The sequence below is a fragment of the Panthera uncia genome, chromosome X (genome assembly GCF_023721935.1).
Source record: "Panthera uncia isolate 11264 chromosome X, Puncia_PCG_1.0, whole genome shotgun sequence".
Classification (NCBI taxonomy): domain Eukaryota; kingdom Metazoa; phylum Chordata; class Mammalia; order Carnivora; family Felidae; genus Panthera; species Panthera uncia.
Genome location: NC_064817.1, coordinates 104302260 through 104329168, shown reverse-complemented (window position 1 = coordinate 104329168; position 26909 = coordinate 104302260).

Genomic DNA, 26909 nt, shown 5'->3' with positions numbered 1-26909 from the left:
AATACTGCCATCCTGCGGAAATAGTTTGATCAGTCCCAAGCCCTGAATGGTTCCTCCCTGCATGGCCTCGCCACTGAGGGATTTCAGGCCAGTGGGAGGCTGGACGGGTTCTGGACCCAAGCCTGGCCTCCCTACCTTTTTTCTCTGTGGCCTGGCAGGAGAAGTGGACCAAGTCAGGATCTTGGTGTAGCATCGGTTAGGTTTAGAGGCCAGCACCCTGCCAGCGGCCACCAGGAAGTCCAAGCACAGGAAGTATGGAGGCGGGGCTTGACTCGGTTGCCTAACTGTGTGGGCTGGGACTTCAGCCAAGTGCAGGCCTTGGGGGCATGTCTTGAGAATTTGCACTTTGGGGGTTTAGACAGGCTGGCTAAACCATTCTTTACCTCAACTTCCTCAACTAGTTTTTGTGATATCCTCACCTGTGCCTAGTTCTCTTGTAGGGTGGTCATGGTTGAGTTCACTGATGGTGTGTAGCCACTGGTGCCATTGGCTGCTAGAAGTTCCTTGGAGATTCTTTGGGAAACTTGTCTCATTTTTTTTTGTGAATGAGACAAATGACCTCTACCCTTCCCCTCCTATTTCACCCATAGAACCTCTATCAGATGAGCTGGGCTGCCTCCAATGGAGGAGTAATTTGACATGACTATTTTCTTGGAAGAGTACAGCCGTATGTATGGAGATAGAGTCCCATTCAGAAGCTACAAATGTAGTTGCTCTTAGACCTGGAATTCTTAAGTTCAAGACTTGTGTTCATCCTTTGTAAACTGTCTTTTTTAGTGGCCATGTACCTGAAAGTGCCTGGAAGCCTAAGGCAGTCCCACTTATGCAGGTCTGAGTTGCAGAGCCAAATTTTATTGATATTTCCTTTGTAAGCATGGATAGTGTGTGTGTGGGGGGGGGGGGCATCATCGTAGATGGGTTCATCATTCTAGTTATTTATGGATCAGTTCAGCTGAGCTACACCAGGTATTCCCTTCAGCCCTCACAAAATCTGAATTACACTGTCTTTGTCCTGATAATGCAGAGACATTCTCTGCCTGTGATTTAGGGAGAAAAGCAAACTGTTGGACTTTGAGGATCAAACCATAAAAGTCTGCAGATAGCAGATAGGAAAAATGGCAAAGTAAAGTGTGTTTTACTCTACCTCTAACATGTGTGATAAGATTGAACCACACAAACATGTGCTCTAGACAGTGTGCACTTTGGATTGTACATATAAAACTTCAGGGTGCCTGAGTGGCTCAGTTGGGTTAAGCGTCCAACTCTTAATTTTGTCTTAGGTCATGATCTTGTGTTGGTGAGGTCGAACCCTGCACTGGGTTCCGTGCTGACAGTGCAGAGCCTGCTTGGGATTCTCTCTCCCTCTCTCCCTGCTCCTCCCCTCCCTGAAAATAAATAAATAAACTTAAAAAAGTTTTTTTTTTAAATTCAGACAAAACATCTAATATTGTTACATCCAACATCTAACTCTGCAAATCAATCTTTTAAGGATGTACTTCAAGTTTTTGCATTACACACATATAATAATATAATTTACATCATATATATAACACACATATAATGCAGGCTTGAAATATTGAAAAACAAGGCTTTTATTTTATTTTATTATTTTTTAATTTTAGAGTGAGAGAAAGAACATGAGCAGGAGAGAGGGGCAGAGGGAAAGAGAATCTTTTTTTTTTTTTAATTTTTTTTTAACGTTTATTTTTGAGACAGAGAGAGACAGAGCATGAACGGGGGAGAGGCAGAGAGAGAGGGGGCAGAGAAAGAGGGAGACACAGAATCGGAAGCAGGTTCCAGGCTCTGAGCCATCAGCCCAGAGCCCAACACGGGGCTCGAACTCACAGACCGTGAGATCGTGACCTGAGCTGAAGTCGGACGCTTAACTGACTGAGCCACCCAGGCGCCCCGGGAAAGAGAATCTTAAGCAGGCTCCACACTCAGTGGCTGGATCCCACATCCCTGTGATCATGACCTGAGCCAAAATCCAGAGTTGGATGCTTAACCAACTGAGCCACCCAGGTGTCCTGAAAAACAAGGCTTTTAATTGGTAACCTGTGAATTCCTTCCCCTCAGTGCTTCCTTATTTGTTTGTTTGTTTGTTTGTTTGTTTTTAGAGAGAGAGAGCAGGAGCAAGCAGGAGACAGGGGCAGGGGGAGAGAGAGAATCTTAAGCAGTCTCCATGCTCAGCATGGAGCTGGATGCAGGGCTTGATCCCAGGACCCTGGGATCATGAGGGAAGCTAAATCAAGAATCAGATGCTCAACCAACTGAGCCATTCAGGCACCTATGCCCTCACAACCCCCCTCATGCTTTATAAAGTAAACACTTGTTCTGATCCAAATCACACTGTAATATATAAATCCAATTTTAATACAGATATTTTTGTGTGTGTGAAACTAAATCTAGTATTATATACATATATATATGTTGATTTATATATATATATATATATATATATATATGTTGATTTATGATATACATAATCCAAAATGTTATCAGTTGTCTTCACAGGTTTTAAGGTAGTTTGTTGTCTTATTTTTTTAGTTAAAAAAAATTTTTTTTTAATGTTTATTCATTTTTGAGAGACAGAGAGAGACAGAGCGTGATCAGGGGAGGGGCAGAGAGAGGGAGACACAGAATCCGAAGCAGGCTCCAGGCTCTGAGCTGTCAGCACAGAGCCCAACACGGGTCTTGAACTCACAGCCTGTGAGATCATGACCTGAGCTGAAGTTGGAAGCTTAACCGATTTAGCCACCCAGTCACCCCATTATTTTTTTTTTTTAGTTTTTCATCTTTACATCGTTATTTTCTGAATCCTTGGATGCACTATTGCTTAATTCACTGAGGAGAAACTATTGTAACCCTCCATCTAAGAGACAAAGAGTAACACATACAAATGTACACAAAAACACAATAAAATAACAGGAAGTAATGTAATAATGTTTATTGGCATGGGAAAAGACTGTTCTAATGTTAAGTGATGAAATCATGGGATAAAAGTCTGAGTTACCTCTGTTTGGGATTTATACATATGTAAGTGTATGTATCATGCTGTGTATGGCATGCAGTAAAGACAGCTGGTCCCTCCTTTTATGGCTTATGCCAAATTGTTGCCTACAATTCAACATAAAAAGTGACAAAATGAAGTACTCCTGTGTTGTCTTGGAGATGATCCTGGTCAAAGATCACTGGGACTTGTGAATTGTTGGCTTGAGATCTCCCGCTTTCGGGCAATTTCCTCTCCTTTTTCTGTCTGAATGTACCCAGTTTATCCCTTGATGGAGGAATTTGATGCATGGGAAAATACTGGACATGTGAAACTGAGTGAAATAAAGCAGACTCCCATAGACAAGGTCGGGTGGAAATTTCATTTCTGACAGGACAAGATGTCTGATAATGGTAGGTGGTTTTTGGTCTCAGTTTCATTTCAGATAGAAAATAGAAGCAAAAGTGTGGAAGTGTGAACAAATTTCCTCACACTGGACGACTTGCTAGCAGCCATCTTTCTTGGTTCTTTTGTCTCTTTGTGGCGTTTTTTCAGGCTGGAAGGGTGGGGTAAGAGTTCTTCAAGGACAGGGCCTGTGGGCATATCTGGAACACTACTGCCATCGTGAGGAAATAGTTTCAAAACCCTAAATTGTTATAGCTTCCTTCCCTTGAAGCCAACCAGTTAACAAAGGTCTAACCTATCAGGAAGTAGAACATGCTTCAGTTCCAGGCTGGACCTAGTGGCCTACTCCCCTAAGGCCTTAGGAGGCACTTGGACATTGGCAGTATCGGGATGTGGGACCTGGAGACCTGGAAAATGAGGGGACCGTAGTGAGCCTGCAGCTTCCAGGAGGTCCAGTCATAGGAAGTCATGGGGCAGGAGTTAATTTTCAAGGGCAAGAGTAGAAGAATCCACCCAAAGACAAATGTAGCCTCTTGTGGGCATTTATCTCCTGTTCTTGCCCCTTGCAGCAAGAGTTAATGGGCTTTCCCATGGTGTCCCTAAGCTATGGGGCTAGGTCCTTTGTGGCTGAAGTGTCAGAGTCATATAGACAAGCTTGTTCCAAGGGAAGTTGAGGAGCATCTGGTATGTTTATGAGTCACAGACCACACAAAATACTATACCCCAGTATAACTTTGGCTAGCAGAATAGATGCACACACCTAAACGTGATCGTCAAATGGAGAAGAAGACCAGGAAGAATCCTGATAATATATATTTTTAACATTCATTTTTGAAAGACAGAGAGACAGCGTGAGCAGGGGAGGGGCAGAGAGAAAGGGAGACACAAAATCTGAAGCAGGCCCCAGGTTCTGCACTGTCAGCTCAGAGCCCAACGTGGTCCTCAAACCCATGACCTATGAGATCATGACCTGAGCCGAAGTTGGGCACTTAACTGACTGAGCCACCCTGGCACCCCAGAAAGAATTCTTTAAGTCTAGAAGAAGGAAGCAGCTACACTATATTTGTAGCTGATTTCTCAGGCCTAGATAAAAAGTTTGATGGAGTGTTCATCTTGTCTCAGGTATCACAAGAGAGGCCTATGAAACATCTTTGTTTCCAACCATCTATAAACCAGAGAACAGAGAACATTGATTGGCATAATGGGATTAGTGGTCCCAGACTTCAAGGTGTTGGGGAGGAAAATTTTTACTATGCCCTTCAAGATTCCTCTAGCTGGTATAAGAATTAAATTGACATGAGAAAGATAAATAGGAGGAAAAAAACGTTTAGTTGCATACTCACAGAGGCCCAATAATGAAATTGAGAGCTAAAGAAATGACCAGGCAGGCAGTTTTTTATACTTTTTATTTTTATTTTTTTAATTTTTTTTTTTTAACGTTTATTTATTTTTGAGATGGAGAGAGACACAGCATGAATGGGGGAGGGGCAGAGAGAGAGGGAAACACAGAATCGGAAGCAGGCTCCAGGCTCTGAGCCATCAGCCCAGAGCCCGACGCGGGGCTCGAACTCGCAGACCGCGAGATCGTGACCTGAGCCGAAGTCGGACGCTCAACCGACTGAGCCACCCAGGCACCCCGTATACTTTTTAGACAAAGACAATAAATTTGTGAGGAATTGACAAGACAAAGAAAACCTATGTTCAGGAGCTTCAATTAGTAAGGAATTCTAAACAGAATTTGGACTGGGATAGTAAATTATTTAAAAGTAACAAAGTTTGTTTATACAGTTTTTGTGTCTCTAAATTTTTTATCTTTGGTGATAGAGATGTCTCTTGACCTAAAACAGGGAGGGTACCTTTCACACAGATTTATTTCCTGCTTTCTGGAGACAAAGGAGAGTCAGAGTGGTTTTTTTGTTTGTTTGTTGTTTTTTTGTTTTTGTTTTATTGTTTTTTTGTTTGTTTGTTTGTTTGTTTTGACACTGCCTGTTTCTTAAGTAACTTTTCATTCAAAATCATCAGTATGCCAAAGTGGAACATTGTGGGTGGGGGTGAGGGCTAATGGAGCCCCTACAATGGACCTCGATTTCCTGTGGAAAAACCAATAAATAGTTTTATGCCCTCCCTTCTTGTAATATATTCTGTCTGGGGTAGTTGTTGTTGTCGTTGTTTTTGTTGTTGTTGTTGTTCTTCTTCTTTTTCAGCTAGACAAAATTAGACTGAGTGGCTTAGCCTTTACTCCTAATCAGGCTCCCCTTACTCCAGTCAGTGGGGCTCCAGAATTTTGTGTAATTGAGATCCTTAGCAATCATACCAAATGCTGCTAAACTTCCCTTTAAACAGGCCTGTCCATTGTGCTCTGACACTTCAGCCACAAGGGAACCATAGCATGTGAACACCATATGAAAGCCCGCTGCTTAACTCTTGCTGCAAGGGGTAAGAACAGGAGACAGTTGCCCACAAGAGCCTACATTTGTCTTTGGTTGGATTCTTCTACCCTCGCCCTTGAAAACGAAGCCCTGCCCCATGCCATCCCATGCTTGGACCTCCTGGAAGCTGCTAGCTCGCTGCAGTTTCCTCAGGTTCTACATCCAGATATTGCCGATGTTCAAGTGTCTTGTAAGGCCTTAGGGGAGTAGGCAATGAGGTCTAGTTTGGAACTCAAGCCTGTTCTACTTCCTTATAGGTCAGACTTTCCTTAACTGGGTGGCCTCACAGGAAGGAAGCTGTAACAACTTGGAATGTTTTGAAACTGTTCCCTAACAATGGCAGTTGTGCTCCAGATATGCAAACAATTTTTATGGCCAGACCTTCTCTTACCCTTACAGTCTGAAGAAACACCACCAATAGACAAAGGCGCCGGGAAACATGGCTGTTTAGCATTTTGTCCAGTTTGAGGAAACTTGCTCACAGTGCTACATTTTTGCTTTTGGTTTTGCTGAAAAACAAAATTCATTTGAGTAAATGTGAAAATTTAATTGGCTTTATTAAGTGACTCATGAATCAGGCATCATCCCATCCAGCAACTAGAGAGATGGTCTGGGGAGTTATACAAAATGGAAGGTTTTTTATAGGCAGGAGGGTGTGGCAAGGAAGTTATTATCAAAACAAAAGAATGAATTTTTTTGAGGCTAAGACATCTTTTTGGGGAAAAGAGAGTGGCAGTGTTTTTGTCATGCAGATGACCTTACTAGTGCTGAACCAGAATTTCAAATTGAACTTTAAAGGTCACATTCCTGAGACAAGTTGAAACTACAATTAAATCTTGGTTTTCTGTCTTGGGGGTGGATTAAATGACTTCATTTTAAGCTTGTTTCTTTAACTTTTTAATATTTGAAATCAAACTGAGACCTTAAGTCATCCACCCTCATCAGTCATCTTTTGTCTTTTGGAAATTAAATTTCTACTCTACCTTGCCTATGCATTTCTGCTTTTCTTCATTTAGCATTTTAACTTTTTTAAAATTTTTAACGTTTTATTTGTTTTTGAGAGACAGAGCACAAATTGGAGAGGGGCAGAGAGAGACACACAGAATCCAAAGCAGGTTCCAGGCTCTGAGCTGTCAGCACAGAGTCCTACATGGAGCTCGAACCCATGAACCATGAGATCATGACCTGACCCGAAGTTGGATGCTTAACTGACTGAGCCACCCAGGCGCCCCTCATTTAGCATTTTAATATCCTGTATTTTCCCTTGGCATGTTGTCTGCCTTAAGGGCTAAGTCTGAGATATCCATTTTTAAGAAAAGAAAATGCTGGAAGTTAGCTTAGAAAAGGGTTTCTCTAGCCATTCCCTTTGCTTCTGACGCTTTCATAGATTGATTCCATTTTGTGATCAAGCACTGATACCTCTCTTTTATGGGAAGTTACCTTTTACTAAGTTCAACAATAGGGTCTAGGTAGTGGTTTTCATTGTATTCAAAACAATGTCTCACAGGGAGTGACACATCTCTGTACGCTACTTTCATAATAAGTATGGGTTTTTTTATGCAGTGTATGTATGCTTGCTGTTCGTCTCATTTAAGACTGTAACAGAAGTACCTTCCAGTTACAAAGTCCTCTCTTCCTTCTATTAGGATTTTTTAATTATTATTTATTGGTCGGTGTTACCATTTTCTCAGTAGAAAATACCTTTTATTTGTAAATGGATTGAGGAAATAAAGAAATGTTCTGCAAACAAGAAAATCACTGATGTAAACAGACCATGTTAAAATAAGCACTGATTAGATTCATGAGTATTCACTTCTGATTCTTTTGCTTTACACATACATCAATCTTTAGGTTCCTGTAGAAGACGGAAAATAGAATGATTCGATCAATAAACATAAGTTACCTATTAAATATGATATTTTACATTCCCACAATTAGAGAATGAGAATTTTTAATAAGATCTTAGAATATTTATATAACTTAATCATTTGTTTGGCACAAAAATTATTTGATATATTAAAATAGGTATTTTGCAGCCCACGTTGTCCATTGACCAATAACTTTAGAAATAATTAATGAAAAGTTACTAAATCTTACCTAACATGAAATTAAGGAACGTGTTTCAGATTTCCTTGGACTCAAATAGGAAATAAAAAGGGAACTTTACATAACATCTGTTATGGAACCAGGCTGGAACGTTGGCGGAAAAACCAAGCGGCACTCGGAGATCTTTGTGAATCAGAGATTTATTTAACACTGGCGGGCTCAGAGGAGACCGTTTCTCCAAAGATCTGAGTGCCGAATGCAAGTGGGAAGGGTAATTTATAGTTGTCAGCTTCCATATCTGTGGGGGTTTTTGCGTGTGCAGCAAACAGGGCAAGAAGAACCCAGAAGAGGGGTCTCTAAGCTAGAGACCAGAGCTTTTTTTTTTTTTTTTTTTAGTCCCGTCCACCATCTTATGATGTAAAACTTTATTCATTTCTCCAACACATCCAGGAAGGAATTAAAGAAAAAAGACATCAAATCCAATTTTACTATTTAAATGCTTTAGTGAAAGGCAGGCTTTCATCTATACCCCATTATACATTTTTTAATTAAAGAAATAACACAAAAAATAATGAACTTATTTTACTAAATGTTAATAAAGGACTCCCACCCCAAAATGGAAGGATTGAGTCAATCATTATAAAAATCAAGTAAAAAAAATAGAAAGCCTAAAGTGCAATACAAATAATAAATGAATTCCAAAGTGATTCTTTGAAGACAGCAGTAAAATATAACAACCTATTTTAAGTGTGATTAAGGAATGAAATGATTAATATTCATAAAATATTTTTCAAGTTTAGGCTTCCTTAAATATGCAATGTTAATATTGAGAAAGGCACTTCTAGCCCTGGCCAAGTGAGGATACAAAATTCTCTCTCCAAAGAGCAACTACAAAGCTGTATAAAATTAACAAAAACAGCCATTTCTGTGCTCTGGAAATTAACTAAAAGCATTCAAGAATGTTAGTCTTTGGGTAAGAAATGTTGGAATCTGTGTTACTGTGGCCTGGACCTTTCCCATCCACCTCCTGCCTACCTCCATCAATAAGAAAGTTCTACCAAAGTGAAATAAAGACCTTCCTAAAGAATGACTGGGGCAATTCCATGCTAGCAGACCTGTATTGTAAGAAATACAAAAAGGAAGGCCTTCAGGCTGAAAAGAAATGACTAGATGATGACTTCAATCCAAGAGGAGAAATGAAGAACACAGGAAATGGTAATTAACTGGGTTAATATAACATTCTATTTTTTCTCTTCAATTATTTAAAAGACACACGACTACATAAAGCAATAATTGGGGCGCCTGGGTGGCTCAGTCAGTTAAGTGTCCAGCTTCCGCTCAGGTCATGATCTTGCTGTCCGTCAGTTCGAGCCCCACGTCAGGCTCTGTGCTGACAACTCAGAGCCTGGAGCCTGCTTTGGATTCTGTGTCCTGCCCTCTCTCTGCCCCTCCCCGACTCATGCTCTGTTTCGCTCTCTCTCTCAAAAATAAACAACTTAATGTTAAAGTTAAATGTTAATGTTAAAAAAAACTTAAAGCAATAATTATTACACTATATTGTTGGCTATATATCATATATTGATATATATAAGAGTACAAGAGTTCAGAGTTATGGAACTCTATACAAGAATCTTTCTACATTTTACTGGAAGTAAGATAGTATTAATCTGATCAATATTTTGATAGGTTCAAATACATACTGTAACCCCTAGAATAACGACTAAGAAGCTAACCAAAAAATATAGTTAAAAATTAAAAGAGAAATTAAGGGGTGCCTGGCTGGCTCAGTGAGTAGAGTGTGCAACCCGATCTTGGCGTTGTGAGTTCGAGCCCCACATTGGATTTAGAAATTACTTAAAAAAAATCTTAAAGAGAAAGTAAAATGGTACGTGAAAAAATAGTGAACATAAATGAAGGCAATGAAGGTAGGTCAAGGAAGAAATCATAAAGGTAATTAGAAAATATTTTGATGTTAAGGCAAAGTTTAGAAAGAAATTTATTATCTTTAAAGACCAAATCAGAAAAGATGGATAAAGAAGATGTGGTATAAAGATACACAATGCAATACTACTCAGGCAAAAAAATGAAATATTGCCATTTGCAACAATGTGGATGGAGTAAAATGTATTATGCTAAGCAAAATAAGTCCATCAAAGACAAATATCATATGATTTCACTCATATGTGGAATTTAAGAAACAAAACAAATGAACATATGGGAAGGGGAGGAAAAAGAGAAGGGAAACAAACCACAACAGATTCTTAATGACAGAGAACAAACTCTGAGGGTTGATGGAAGGGAGGTGGGTGGGCAATGGGCTAGATGGGTTGATGGATATTAAGAAAGGCACTTGTAATGAGCAGTGGTGTTGTATGTAAGTAGTAAATCACTGAATTCTCCTTCGGAATCCAATATTGTACTGTTTATTAACTAATTAAAATATACATAATAAAAAATACACTTTAATGAAAAAAAAAAAAGAAAATTTGTGAATCAGTAATCTTATTTGTCCTTTAAGAACCTAGAAAAAGGAGAACAAAATAAGTCCAAAACTAAATAAATAAATAGATCATAGATAGATAGATAGATAGATAGATAATAAAGACTACAGTGGGGGCACCTGGGTGGCTCAGTCGGTTGAGCTTATGACTTCAGCTCAGGTCATGATCTCACTGTTTCTGAGTTTGAGCCCTGCATTGGGCTCTGTGCTGACAGCTCAGAACCTGGAGTCTGCTTCAGATTCTGTGTCTCCCTCTCTCTCTGCTCCTCCCCCACTTGCATTCTGTCTCTGTCTCTGTCTCTCAAAAATGGATAAAGGTTAAAAAAATTTTTTTAAATAAAGACTACAGTCAAAGTCAAATATAAAACTAAAGCAAGAGGGAAAACCAACAAACTCAAAATTGGTTCTAAGAGGAAAAAATCTACAAAGTTGACAAATCTTTAGACAGATCAAGAAAAAGAACAGGCACATAAGTATCAAAATTAACAATGAAATTAGGACATCACTATTGATCCTACATAAATTAAAAGGATTGTAAAGGAATATTATGAATAATAGTATGCCGGAAAATTATACAATTTACATGAAATTGAAAACTCCTAGAAAAAAAATCAAAACACACTTAAGAAGAAATAAAAAATATGAATAGACCCCCCCCCCCAAGTAAATTGTTTAAATTAGTAATCCAAAATATTTCCACTAAGAAAAGTCCGTACTAAGGTGGCTTAACTGCTAAATTCTATTAAATATTTAAAAGAAATAATACCAGTACTTCACTAATTGTTTCAGAACATAGAGGGTAGGGAAACATTTCTCGACTTATCCTGTGAGATCAGTATTTGTCCAAAACCAAAGCCAAAGACATCGGAAGGAAAGACTACAGACCAATATGTCCCTCATGAACATGACACAATGATACTTCAAATATTGGTAAACTTAGTCCAACAACATATAAATAGGATAAATAGCATGACCGAGTGGGATCTATCCTATGAATGTAAGGTTGATTATTAAATAGTCAAATGTCAATGTACTGTACAATAGTAATAAAGGATTAAAATTATATGATTTTCTCAGGAGATGCAGAAAATATTTGATAAAGTCCAACACACATTTATAATAAAGAGTTTCAAGAAACTGGGAATTGAGGGAAACTTTCTCCATATGATATAGGGCATATATGAGATACCCGGAGGTAACATCATACTTAATGTTGAAGAAATGTATTATTTTCCCCTAAGGTTACTAACAAGACACAAATGTTCACTTTTTCCACATCTATTTCAATACTTCATTGGATGTTCTAGCCAGTGCAAGAAGGAAAAAAAAGACATGAAATATATCTAGATTGGAAAGAAAGAGTTAAAACTGCTTTTGTTCTAGAAAAAAAATCAAGGAACAAAAATTACTAAATGTAATAATTGAGTTTAATAAATGCATATGATATGATATTAATATATAAAATTGATTATATTGTTACATACCAGCAATTAACAACCTGAAAATTAAACTAAGAATGCAATTCTGTTCACAGTAGCATCAAACAGAATCAAATACTTAGGGTTAAACTTTACATAAGAGTTTTATGCTGAAAACTACAAAACATTCCTGAAAGAAATCAGAATATCTCAATATATGGAGACACATTCCATGTTCATGGATTGAAACAGTTATCATCAAGGTGGTGATCATACCCAAATGATCTGTAAATTCAAGTCAATCTCTATTTAAATCCCAATACATGTTGATAGGATGGTCCTAAAATTTACATGGAGATGGCAAATGATCTAGAATAGCCAAAGCAAATTCTAAAAAGTACAAAGTTGGAAGACTTACACTAACTGCAAAACTTACTGTAAGACCACAATAATCAAGACAGTGCCATATTGGCAAAATTACAGGTATATGGTTCAATGGAATGGAACTGAGATTCTGGAAAAAAATCCTTACATCTACATTCAGCTGATTTTGGCAAAGATACCAACACAAATCAATGGAAGGAGAATTTGGTCTTTTCAATGGGTCATGCTAGCACCTTTGTCTATACACATTCATAAGACAAATTTAAACCTTTACCTCACAACACAGCCACAGAGAAAAGTTAACAGACTGGATCATAAGCCTAAATGTATAAGCAAAATATATCAAACTTCTAGATAGAAACAGGAGGAAATCTTTTGTCTTTGGGTTAAACAAAGATTGACAAATAGGATTCAGATTTCATCAAAATTAAGAACTGGTTTTTTAAAGTCCATTTTATTTATTTTGAGAGAGAGAGAAAGAATGTGAGTGGGGTTGGGCAGAGAGTGAGGGAGAAAGAATCCCAAAGAGGCTCCACTCTGTCAGAATGGAGCCTGACACAGGGCTTGAACTCATGAACTATGAAATCATGAACTGAGCTGAAATCAAGAGTTGGACGCTTAACTGACTGAGCCATCCAGGTGCCCCAAGAACTGCTTTTGAAAAGACACTTAATAGAATGAAAAGGCAAACCAGTCTGAGAGAAGATACTTGCAAAACATGTATTTCATAGAGGACTTGTGTGCAAAAAATACAAATAACTCTCAAATCTCAGAAAATAAAAAATTAAATGGGTATCTTAGTTCAGGCTGCTATATTAAAAATACCATATACTGGATGGCTTAAATAACAGATGTTTATTTCGAACAGTTTGGAGGCTGGAAAGTCCAAGATCAAGACACTGCAAATCTGATATCTGGTGAGAGCCCACTTGGCTTGTAGAGGGCCACCTTGTCACTATATACTTGCATGGCTAAGAGAGAGATCATCTCTTGTGTGTCTTATAAGTGCATTAATCCTTTCATGAGGGTTCTACCCTCATGATCTAATTACTTCCCAAAGGCCTTCCCTCCAGATACCATCAAGTGGAGATTAGGCTTCAACATGTAAATCTGGGGGAATGAAAATATTCAGTCCATAGTAATGGGCCAAATAACTTACATATTCTACTAAAGATATATTTATAGCTAATAAGTACTTGAAAATATGCTCAAACTTTACTAGTTATAGGAAAATGTAAATTGAAATCACAATACAATGCCACAACAGACCCATTAGAATGGCTATACTTTTGTTAAGTTTATTTATTTATTTTGAGAGAGAGAGAGAGAGTGAGTGAGGGAGGAACAGAGAGAGGGAAAGAGAGAATCCCAAACAGACTCTGTGCTGTCAGTGTGGAGCCAGACATGGAGCTCGATCCCATGAACCGTGAGATCATGACCTGAGCCTAAATCAAGAGTTGGATGCTTAACTGACTGAGCCATCCAGGCCCCCTTAGAACAACTATAATTTTAAAACAGATAATTCCAAGTGTTGCTGAGGGTGTGGAGAAACTGGAACTCATACATGCCAGTGGGAGTGTAAAGTTGTATTGCCACTTTGGAAAATGGTTTGACTATTTCTTTAGAGAGAAAACAAGCCAGAAACCACTACGTTAAATTAAAGAGCTTCTGAACAGCAAAGGAAACAACACATTGAAAAGGCAACCTACAGAATGGTAGCAAGTATTCACAAACCATGTATCTGCTAAGGGTTTAATATCCAAAATATATTTAAAAAACTCATACAACTCAATAGCAAAAAAAAAAAAAAAAAAAAGTAATCCAATTAGAAAATTGACAAAGGACCTGAACAGTTATTTTTCTAAAAATGCATAAATGGCTAATAAGTGTATGAAAACATGCTCAGCACAACTAGTCATTATGGAAATGCAAATCAAAACCACAATATCACCTTATACCTATTAGGATGGCTTCTCAAAAAGACAAGAGATAAAAATGTTGGCAAGGATGTGGAGACAAGGGAATCCTTCTATACTGTTGGTGGGAATGTACAATGGTATAGCCATTATTGAAAATAGTATGACAGTTTCTCAAAAAATTAAAAATTGAACAACTATATGATTCAGCAGTCCCCTTCCTGGGTATATATGTGAAGAAATTGAGGTCAGTATTTCTAAGAGATATCTGCATACCCATGTTCATTGCAGCATTATTCACCATAGATAACATAATGGAAACGATTTCAGGGTCCCTGAAAAGACAAATGGACAAAGATGTGGAATATTAAACTATGAGAAGGGGCATCCTGCTCTTTCTGAGAACATGGATGGACCTTGAAGGCCTTATGCCGAGTGAGATTAGTCAGAGAAAGACAAATACTGTATGATATAACTTACGTGGCCAAACTCATGAAAACAAAATGGTGGTTACCACAGACTGGCTGGTGGGGGAATTGGGGAGATGTTGTTAAAGGGTACAAGCTTGCAACTAATAGATAAATAGGTAAGTTCTGGAAATGGAATGCACAGAATAGTTTCTTGTGTTGGTCCCAGCCTATTGATAGTGTTATTGTTTAGAAATGCCTGGGGCATGCACCTGGGTCCATGGCAAAACCCCACAGACATCTCTCCTTTTAGAACAAGTGTTGTGGCTGGACAGGCCCTTGTGGTTCTTAGCATGATTGCAAGATTCACTGCAGCGATAACCATCAGGAAAATTTGGAAAAAAAGAAGTTTACTATTCACAATTCCTGATGGGTATACACCAGGCCTGAAGGCCACACAGTGAGGTCTTGATGAGAGACAGAGGAGAGAGGGTGTGAGTGAATTCAGGCTTGGGGTTCTGCTTTTATTGAGGTCCAGGTGGGGACCTCGAGTTTCTCAGGTTCGCTCTTTGTGAATTTTAAACAAGAGAGGAAATTAAAGCTTCGGAAAGGAAAAACAAGTGGCCAAACTCAATTATCTAAATTAACCAAAGATTTCTAAAACAAAAGAACTTCAAGAGCAGTGCATCCTGGCTCTTTCTCTAGTAGTCTTATAATGGGCAGTGTCTTTGAGAAAGCTGTCTTTGGAGTGGATGCCTCAAAAATCAAAAGCTGAATGCATTGCAAAAAAACAAACAAGAAAACCTGTTGGGGGGGGCTTACATTATTCGTAGTTACTAGTCAGCAATACTGTACTATAAGCTTCAAAGTTGCTAAGAGACTAGATCTTAATTGTTCTCACCATGGGAAAAAAAAAAAACAAAAAAGATGATGATTATGTGATGTGACAGAGGTGTTAGCTAACGCTGTGGTGGTAATCCTATTGCAATATATAAATGTATGAAACCAATACATCATACACCTTAAACTTATACGACGTTATATATGTCAGTTATATCTCAATTTAAAAAAATAATAAAAACTATAAATATAGGATATGGCCCAGCTATTCCCCTTCAAGGTATCTAACCAGGAGAGATGAAAATGTATGTTCACACAAAGATACACACAAATTTTCATAGCAGCATTATTTAGAGTAGCCCCAAATTAAACAGTGCAATGTCTATCAGCAGGTATATGGATAACCAAAATGTGTTATATCCATCTAATGGAATGTTATTCAACATATAAAAGGCATGAACTACTAATAAATACTACAACATGAATGAACCTCAAAAACATCACACTAAGTGAAAAAAAGTCTGATTCAAAAGAAAGCATATTGAATGATTACATTTTATGAAATGTTGAAGCAAGGCAAAGTTATAGAGACAGCAGATGTTTGTGAATGGATGAAGTTGGCAATGAGAAATTAATTGCATACTTTGCAAATTAGTTTCAAATTAAATTGCAAAGTAGTTAATTTCACAAACTGAAAACTAATTGCAAGTATGAGGAAACTTTTTCAGGAGATTGAAATGATCTAAAACCAGATTATGGTAGGTATAGAACTATGAATTTACTAAAAGTCATTTGAGTTTTACACTTATAAGGAGTGAATTTCATGGTATGTAAATTACCCTCTGAGTAAGCTGTTCAATTTTTTCATTTTTTAATGTTTATTTATTTTTGAGAGGGGGGGCATGAGCAGGGGAGGGGCAGAGGGGGGGCAGACAGAGGATCTGAAGCGGGCTCTGTTCTGAAGCAGAGAGCCCGATGCGGGCTCGAGCTCACAAACTGTGAGATCATGACTTGAGCTGAAGTTGGATGCTTAACTGACTGAGCCATCCACGCACCCCACTATTAACATTTTTAAAAATGAGAAAATAGAATAACTACACATACAGGAAAGGTTAACGTGATAAGTGATTTACTCGAGAAGTTTTTTTGTCATTGTATTTGAAAAATGAGAGGAAATGGATGATTTCTTACAGAATTCATTTATTCATTCAATAAATCTTTATTGAGCATCTATTCCATTCTCATGATATTCTGTTTTCTGCTGTTTACAGAATGAACACACTCTCTCCCTTAAGGAGTTTCTGTTTTATTGGGAGGAAACAGAAAATAAACAAATCACCTTTGTTTATTATCATATACAATGTGGTGATGTGTAATAAAAATACAACACAGTATATAGATAGAATGATGTGGTCAGGGCACCTGGGTGGCTCAGTCAGTTAAGTGTCCAACTCTTGCTTTTGGCTCAGGTCATGATCTCATGGTCTCGTGGGTTGGAGCCCCCCATTGGGCACTGTGCTGGCAGCGTGGAGCCTGCTTGAGATTCTCTCCCTCTCTCTCTGCCCCTCCCAACTTGCAATGTCTCTGTCTCTCTCAAAATAAATAAATAACCTGAAAAAAATTCTTTTAAAGATAGAATGATGTGGAGGTAGTATTTTTAGATGGAGTGATCAAAACCTAGAACAAAAATCAGGAAATGTATCATCATATTCTGTTGCATCAACAGGTTAAATGTAAACACTATGATTATATCAATGGATGCATGTGATAAATTTTAGCAGCCATTTATTTTAAAACTTTTAAATAAAATAGTCATACAAAAAAAGCTACATAAAAGTAATAGCAACACCTGGCTGGCTTAGTCAATGGAGCATGCAATTCCTGATCTTGGCGTTGAGAGTTCAAGCCCCACATTGGGTATAGAGATTACTTAAATAAATAAACTTAAAAAAAAATAAAGGTAATAAAGATTGTTACTGAAGCCTAAAGATGATATTAAAGCAAATGATGAAACACTAAAACAATTTAACAAGACAGATATACCTGCTTTTACCATTGCTATTAACACTGCCTCAGAGGGTCAAATGAATAGTATAAGTCAATGAAATAATGGAAATGAGTTTGGAAAAGAATAAGTAAGAGTACATTGTTGATATTGTAAATTTAAAAATCCAAGCGACTCTAGAGAAAATCTATTCTCCCTCCATGAGAGTGTAAGTTCCATGAGAGCAGAAATTTTGTTTAGCGTAAAAACGAAAAACCAAATAGACTACTTGTAATCATATCTAAAACTACCATACTTGGGAAGGGTGTTAACAGGAAAGGCCTACCGGGGCCTAGTTCTGAGCCAAAGTTCTATGTGTGATCTTTCAATCCCAACCACAGGTAATTACAAAGCCTTTACTTGGTAGGCCTCTTGTGGATAAACTGCCCTCTCCACACCAGACTCAGTACACAAGTTCACTGCAGTCTCTAAAAGGAGTCACATTCAAGGTCTCAAGCTCCCTTGGCCAGGTGTGTTCATACATTTATTTGTATTCCTAGCCCAGGTGACTGCATTCAGAAGTTTCTTTACTGGGGCCCTTGGCTGACGTCTCTGAGGAGCCCCTGCAAGATTGCCCAATCAGATGGTTTCAAAGATATTTTTTTCCACTCTGACTTAGCACTCAGTACTTTTACATTGCTGCCCTGACCCCTGGGTCCGTAAGATGGCAGGGCCTTTTGTTTGATGTTTCCTTGGCAATGAGACCATTCCCTCTTCACTGATACATCTATCTGACCCTCTCCCAGTGCCATTCTGTGGGGAAAAAATTGGACATTTGTAGGAGCCAGAGCTCCCTCCTCTTGCTTATACAATTGTCATGCATGAATAAATTGTTGCTTTCATTTTGCCTTGTTGTCTTTTTTTTTAAGTTTATCGATTTCTTTTGAGAGAGACAGTGCATGCGTGAGTTGGAGAAAGATAAAGAGGGAGAGAGAGAATCCCAGGCAGGCTCCACACTTTCAGCACAGAGCCCGGTGAGGGGCTTGAACCCACGAACCGTGAGATCATGACCTGATCTGAAATCAAGAGTTGGATGCTTAACTGACTGAGCCACCCAGGTGCCCCCTGTCCTGTTGTCTTAATTGCCTACTCCAACATCTGGCAGGCAGTTCAACTTGCTCCAGCTCATCTCAGCCTCTGACATCTACACGAAGAAAAGTGTAGGATAATATTGATGGGTTTCATATATTATGTTCCTGGGTGGGCGTGTTATTTAATAAAAATGTTCATCTTCCAAAACTAAGATACAAATTTAATGGCATTCTAGTTAAAAGCCCAATAGAATGTTTATTAAATTGGTTTTAAAGTTGATAAGGGGATAGTTTTCAAAAAGACAGGCAAGGAAACAATGTGAACGAAGTAGAGCAAGAGAAGAACTTGATACTGCAGATATCAGAATGTAATCATATAAAATTATTGCAGTCAAATTAATAGGTTATCAAGAGACAGCTCTCTTTTTATTTTTATTTTTTATTTATTTATTTTTTTTTTTTTTAATTTATTTTTGGGACAGAGAGAGACAGAGCATGAACGGGGGAGGGGCAGAGAGAGAGGGAGACACAGAATCGGAAACAGGCTCCAGGCTCCGAGCCATCAGCCCAGAGCCCGACGCGGGGCTCGAACTCACGGACCGCGAGATCGTGACCTGGCTGAAGTCGGACGCTCAACCGACTGCGCCACCCAGGCGCCCCAACAGCTCTCTTTTTAAAGAGATGTCCTAGGGTTGGAGCAGACCTCAAAGACTGGCCTCAAAGACTGGCCCTGCAAAATGACTGACTAATTGGATCACACTGTGGAGCAATTTATGCACGAGCGAATTGTCAAAAAAGGAAAGGCGATCAGTTCACCATTAGTGGAGGCGAACAGCTGGATGCGAGACAAAGCGAGGCAGACCAGCCAGAAGCTTAACAGGGAGATCACGGAAAGAGACGCTCAAAACGATCCCACTTAAAATCACAGTCATCCTTCCAGATCTCCATCCGGTTCTGTGGCATCTCCTTAGGATCAGAGGCTGTGGGCATTCTCATCTACCCCAGCTTCAATTTACAGAGGCTAAATTCCAGGCAAGTGCAACTGAGATGTCTAGGGCTATCTTCCACCAAGCCCTGATTCATGGGGCACACACTCTTAGCAGTGGCATGGCAGGCCCAAAACACTGAGGCCCAGATCACCTTTGTCCCAGCTCACTAGTAGTGTGGAGGTTCCTTGATGGGGCAGGCAAGCCAAAATTAGCACAGGCTCCTGTTCCAGCCCAGCACCTTGCCTATAAATTGGGAGGGGCGGAGGGATGGGGTTACTCCAAGAGAAGTAGGTCCTTTAGCTCCGGAGCGGCTGGCTCAGAGATTTTGCCCAGTGGGGGAGAGGCGTTGTAAGAATAAAGAGCTTTGAAGCTCTTCCCAAGGCTACTGGCTTTATTTGGAACAGAGTGTAGGGAATGTCACACCTAAAAATAGTGCCACAAACAATGGAGATTTTGGTGACAAGCAATTAAGGAAAAGGGAGCTAAGAAGAGCACTCTCCTGGGACAAGAAAAAACCTCAAAGTCTTCTCAAATTTTACTCCTGCAAGGAGACCTGACATTAAAGGGATCCCACTGTGTAGCAGTTTGTGCCCCAAGGGATCACTGAAAAGAGCAGATCAACTGGCAATTAGTGGAGACTTGCTGTTAGGTGTGATACCAAAAAGGGCAGACAGCTTAACAAAAGAAGTGAAAGAGACTGACAGCCTACCTAAGACAGCTGTCATCCTAGGGTGACTTTGTGCATGCTGAGAATGCATCTCTACGTGGTCAAAGGCTGAGCCTTTGGAGGAGTGATGTCACAGGCTGTGCATTGCTGGAGGAATCTTCTTCACCGAACTAGTCTAGCTACCAAACAAAGTGAAAAATAAACAAGTAGCCGGAGGCTGTGTGGGGGCGATTGGTATCCAGAGTTGATACAAAATACTATTATGTTCAGTTTTCAACAAAAATCGAAAACACGCACACAAATGGGAAAGTGTAATCTGTGTATCGAGAAACAAGTTTCTCAAGCAAGCATGAGAAACTGCCTTCGCAAGCATGAGAAACTGCCTTCACGTGGGCCCAGATGTTGGACATATTAGGCAAAATCTTCAAAGTAGGTATGATGTTAAAAGAACTAAAACTATGTTTAAAGAATTAAAAGAATGTGTGATGATAATGTCTCATCATAGAGAATATCAATAAAGGGAAATTATAAAAAAGATCCGAAGGGAAACTGGAGTTGAAAAGTACACTCACTGAAATGAAAAATTCACTAGAGTAACAATAGATTTGAGCTGGCAGAAGAAAGAATGGCGGAACTTAAAGATAGATCAATAGAGATTATGCAATCTGAAGAGAGCAGAGCATTAGAAGGAAATGAACGGAACCTCAGAGAGATGTGAGATACCATTAAGAACCAGACACCATGTATGTACCAGCATACACATAACAGAAATACCAGAAGGAGAGGAAAGGTACAGAAAAAACTAATGTAAAATAATGATTGAAAACTTTCTAAACTTGATAAAAAGCATTAACCTAAAAGGTCAACAAACTCCTGGCAGGAAAAACGCAAAGAGATCCACAGCTAGATAGATACTGTCAACACAAAATGAGCAAACCTTTTAGAATTTCTTAAAAAAAAAGGAAGAGTTTTATTTGAGCCCAAGTGAAGACAGCTGCCCAGGATACACAATCTTCACAAAGAACAGAGTGCTCCAGAGAAGGAATGTTTAATACAGTGTTATATGTGTTTTTTGTTATTTCAAGAGTTACAAATCACCATGACAAAGGGCATTCCAGAAAATTACAAACTTTATCTTATGCTTTTGACATGTGTCCGGTTGCAGGTGCTGGAGATATGGGAATGGAATTTAGGAAGATTCTTATTCTTATCTTTAGTTTGAATTTTTTTTTAGGTTATTTGCTAAGGAAGCAGATGTGCAATGTGTGCTCAGGGCAGAAATAGACCCCATGCTTTGAAGTTTGAAGTCATTCTGACCTTAGTAAAAGTTAAAGTATAACCTCCCTGAGAGCCCAGGAGCAGGGCCCACAAACATTAAAAAAGTTGTACATTTCCTTTGTCAGTATATCACTGTCAAAATGTTGAAAGACAAAGAAAAAATCTTGAAAGAAGCAAAAAAATGACCCATCATATGCAAGAGAACCCGTGTAGCTGCACCCTAGCAGACTCTAAGCCAAGGGTGCGTGATGGTGATGGGCTGGTGGGGCCAAAGAAAAGACAGTGATGGAAAAATCCACTGCCAGAATCTACACGCAGCAAGCTTTTATAATGTAGCAACTTAGCCCAGCAACTGTCTGTAGCTCTTCCCCTCCTAGCATAGCCAGCCTTCCAAAGAAATCAAAGCCTGCCTTCTGGACATTCTCTAAGGGAGATGCTCAATGTTGGCCACCCCCGAGGCCCTGACCTTGAAGGCAGAGCAGCACATTCTTCTACATATTCTGCCTAATAGGAATGTAAAGGGAGGACAGGATCTCTACATTCTCAACATAGTGATTAACAGGGACATTCAGGATGTGCTTGCACAAACCAGCCTTCTAGCATGTACTATGCAAACCCCAATAACATTAACAGCCAAATTCCCATTAGAAAATAAAAATGCAACATACAAAATCTTATGCACCTAAATGCATAAAATGCACCTAAAGCAGTGCTTAGAAGGAAATTTATGGCTCTAAATGACCATATTAAAAAACAATATACTCTCAAATCAATAGCTTAACCTTTAACCTAAGAAACTGTAAAAAGAAGAGCAAACTAAACTACGTCAAGTATAAGGAAGTAAAAATTAGGGCAGAAAGTAATAAAATAGAGAATAGATAAATAACAATAAAAATCAATGACACTAAAAATGGTCCTTTGAAAAGATCAATAAGATTGTCAAACCTTTAGCTAGATTGATCAAGAAAAAAGTAGACCACTCAGATTACTCAAATCAAGAATGAATGAAGGACATCAGGACTAACATTGCTGAAACAAAAAGGATTAAAGGGGATACTATGAACAATGCCAACAAACTGTGTAATGTACATGAGATGGCAAAACTGTAAGAAAGACATGAAAGACTGGAACTGACTGTAGAAGAAATAGGAAATCTGAGTAACTCTGTAACAAGTAAAGAGATTGAGGGGCGCCTGGGTGGCGCAGTCGGTTAAGCGTCCGGCTTCAGCCAGGTCACGATCTCGCGGTCCGTGAGTTCGAGCCCCGCGTCAGGCTCTGGGCTGATGGCTCGGAGCCTGGAGCCTGTTTCCGATTCTGTGTCTCCCTCTCTCTCTGCCCCTACCCCGTTCATGCTCTGTCTCTCTCTGTCCCAGGAATGAATAAAAAACGTTGAAAAAAAAAAAAAATTAAAAAAAAAAAAAAAAAAAAAAAAAAAAAAAAAGAGATTGAATTGGTAATCAAAAAATTTTCTACAAAGACAAACCCAGGCCAAGAGGCCTTCACTTGTGAATACTACTCAATGTTCAAAGAAGAATACCAAAATTTCTGACACTCTTCCAAAGACTAAGAGAGTGACACTTCCTAACTCATTCTATGAGGACAATATTACCCAGACACTAAAGTTAGAGAAAATATCACAAAAAAAGTAAGCTAAAGTCCAATATCTCTGGTGAATATAGATGCAAAAATAAACAAAATACTAGTAAACTAAATCCAGCAGCATATTAGTAAGGGTTATGCACCATGACCAAGATGTGTGATGTATTCCAGGAATGCAAGTTTGGCTTAACATATGAAAATGAATCAATGTAATGCATTATATAAATATAGGATAAAGCATTATAGAATAAACTACAAAAAACACATGATAATCTCAATATATAGGGGAAAAGCATGGGACAAAATCCGACATTCTTTCGTGATAAAATCATTCAACAAACTAGGAATATGAGGAAACTTTTTTAGCCTGATAAAGAGCATCTATGAAAAACCCACCTGTGACTGGGAATGCAAGCTGGTGCAGCCACTCTGGAAAACAGTATGGAGGTTCCTCAAAAAACTAAAAATAGAACTACCCTACGACCCAGCAAGTGCACTACTAGGCATTTATCCACGGGATACTGGTGTGCTGTTTTGAAGGGACACATGCACCCCCATGTTTATAGCAGCACTATCAACAATAGCCAAAGTATGGAAAGAGCCCAAATGTCCATTGATGGATAAATGGGTAAAGAAGATGTTGTATATATATACAATGGATTATTACTTGGCAATCAAAAAGAATGAAATCTTACCATTTGCAACTACATGGATGGAACTGGAGGGTATTGTGCTAAGTGAAATTAGTCAGTCAGAGAAAGACAAAAAATCATATGACTTCACTCATATGAGGACTTTAAGAGACAAAACAGATGAACATAAGGGAAGGGAAACAAAAATAATATAAAAACAGGGAGGGGGACAAAACAAAGAGACTCATAAATATGGAGAACAAACTGAGGGTTATGGAGGGGTTGTGGGAGGGGGGATGGGCTAAATGGGTAAGGGGAATTAAGGAATCTACTCCTGAAATCATTGTTGCACTATATGCTAACTAATTTGGATGTAAATTTTAAAAAATAAGAAATAAAATTTAAAAAAAAGCTATTGATGCTGATAAAAAAAAAAAAAAAGAAAAGAAAAACCCACCTGTGACATGTATAATGGTGAAACACTGAATATGCCCCCCACTAAGATCAGGGAAACAACAAGGGTGTTTATTCTCACCACTTTTATTCAACATTGGACTGTATATTTTAACCAGATTTATTAGGCAAGGCAAAGAAACAAGTCATATAAATTAAAAAGCAAGAACTAAACCTGTGTCTATTTGCAGATGGTGTGATCATGAATAAAGAAAATCCCAGGGTAAATCCACTAAAAAACCTCTTGCTCTAATAAACCAATTCTAAAAGATCATAAGACATAAATGCAATATACAAAAATCATTTTGAGTTCTACACACTAGCTATGACATTCTCAAAATGAATGTAAGTCAGTTCTATTCACAATAGCCTAAAAAAATTAAAATAGCTATAAATTTAATTAAAATAAATGCAACACTTATACACTGAAAATTACAAAATGTTATTGAAAATATATGAAAGACCTCTATTTGCAGAAAGTCAACCCATGTCCATGGGTTAGAAGATTTAATATTGTTAAGATGATAGTATTCCCCAAATTAATCTTCAGATTCTACATGATCCCTATTAAAATCCCAACTGGCTTTGGTGTGGAAATTGACAAACTGATCCTATAATTCATATGGAAATGGAAGGTACCCAAAATAGTTAAAACAATTTTTTTTAAAAAGAAGAACATAATTGGAGGATTCACATGTCCAATTTGAAAAGCTACAGTATTCAAGAGAGCGAAAGGTTAGCAGAAGTACAGACATACAGATCAATGAAAAAGAATATAGAGTGTGGAAGTAAACTCTTATTTATGGTCAATTAATTTATGACAAGGATGCCACAGCAAATTAAGGTGGAAAAAATAGTATTTTAACACATGATGCTAGGACAACTGGATATCCACATGCAAAAAAAAAATAAAGTTGGAAACCTAACTGAGGCAAAAGACTTGTACACTGAAAACTACAAAGCATTACTGAAAGAAATCAAAGAAGATATACATTAATGGAAAGACCTCTCATGTTCATGGAATGTAAGACTTAACATTGTTAAGATGTCAATACTACCTAAATCAATATACAGATTCTGTGCAATCCCTATCAAAATCCCAGCAACTTTTGTAAAAATAGACATATCCATCCCCAAGTCTCATATGGAATCTCAAGGGACCAGAAGAACAAATTTGGAGGTTTAATAGTTCCTGATTTGAAAACTTATTACAGTGCTACAATAATCAAAATGGTGGGTACTGGCATAAATACAGACATATAGACCAATGGAATAGAATAAAGAGCTCAGAAAGAAACCCGTGTGTATAAGAGCATATGATTTTTGACAAAGGTACCAAGACCATTCAATGAGGAATGTACAGTGTTTTCAACAAATGGTGCTGGGACAAGTGGATATCTACATGCACGAGAATAATGGCTCTTACCTTACACCATGTACAAAAATTAATTCAAAATGTATTAAAGACTTAAATGTAAGACTTAAAATTACAAAACTCTTAGAAGAAAATATAGTGGAAAAACATTCATGACATTGGATTTGGCAATGATTTCTTGGATATAACACCAAACATACAGGCAACAAAAGTAAAAGCAAAGGAAAAAAAAAAAAGCAAAGGAAAAAAAAAGTAAAAAAGCAATTGGACTACATCAAAATTTAAAACTTTTGTGCATTGGACACAATCAACAGAGTGAAAAGGCAATCTACAGAACTGGAGAAAACATTTGCAAATCATATATCTGAAAAGTGGTTAATATTTAGAATATATATGGAACTTCTTAAACTGTAGATGTTCTTCTAAACACGTGGACATTATGCTAAATGAAATAAGCCTCTCACTAAAAACCAAATACTGTATAATTCTAATTATATGATCTATCCAGAGTCGTCAAACTCCTAGAAACAGAAAGTAAAACGGTGGTTGCCAGGGGCTGGGGGGAGGGACAACTGGGAGTTCTTGATTAATGGATATGAAAAAGTTCCAGAGATTGGTTGCACATCAATGAGTATATACTTAACTACTGAACAGTACACTCGACATGGTTAAGTTGGTAAACTTTATGTTATGCATATTTTACCACGTTTAAAAAAACTTACTCTTGCACATCAATACTTGTGATTTTAAATTGTGTTCTGGGAGATAACATGATACGTTGCTAGCATAACAAGGTGAAATTGCCTGACCACTCTTTATTGCTCACTCTAAGTATAAATATTGTGGTTTTTGTATTATGCATTATTTTGTAGAATTGAATTTGAATCAAATTCTATTTTCTAATTGTTTAATGTTTATTTTGAGAGAGAGCAGATGAGGGGCAGAGAGAGAGAGGGAGAGAGAGAGAATCCCAAGCAGGCTCCGTGCTGCCAGTGCAGAGTCTGACTCAGGGCTTGGAATTCTGAACTGTGAGGTCAAGACCTGAGCCAAATCAAGAGTCGGCCATTCAACCAACTGAGCCACCCAGGCACCCTTCAAATTTGAATCAAACTCGTGCTCACACCTAAGATTTAAGCAATAATTAGAATTATTGAGTCATCTGATCTGAAGTAAAAGGAACCACAGTGAGTCCTATCCTTCCAGGGAATAAGCCACTCCCTAAAAGTGAGTGTGGCCCTTTATACACTGCTCCAGCTCTTGCTGACCCACTGAATGCAATAAAAAAAAAAGTTGATTAGTGAAAACAAAAAGAAATTTCAGATATGGATCCCAGCATATATGAAATATGAATTAATATATGACCAGATAGGTGTTTTGTGTCTGTGGGCAAAGTGTAGTTTCTTTATAAATGATGCTAGCCTAATTTAATATTTACAGAATAAAACTAAGCTAGCCTTTTTTCTCATACCTTGTGTAAAAATATCATACAGATGGATTGATGCCTAAA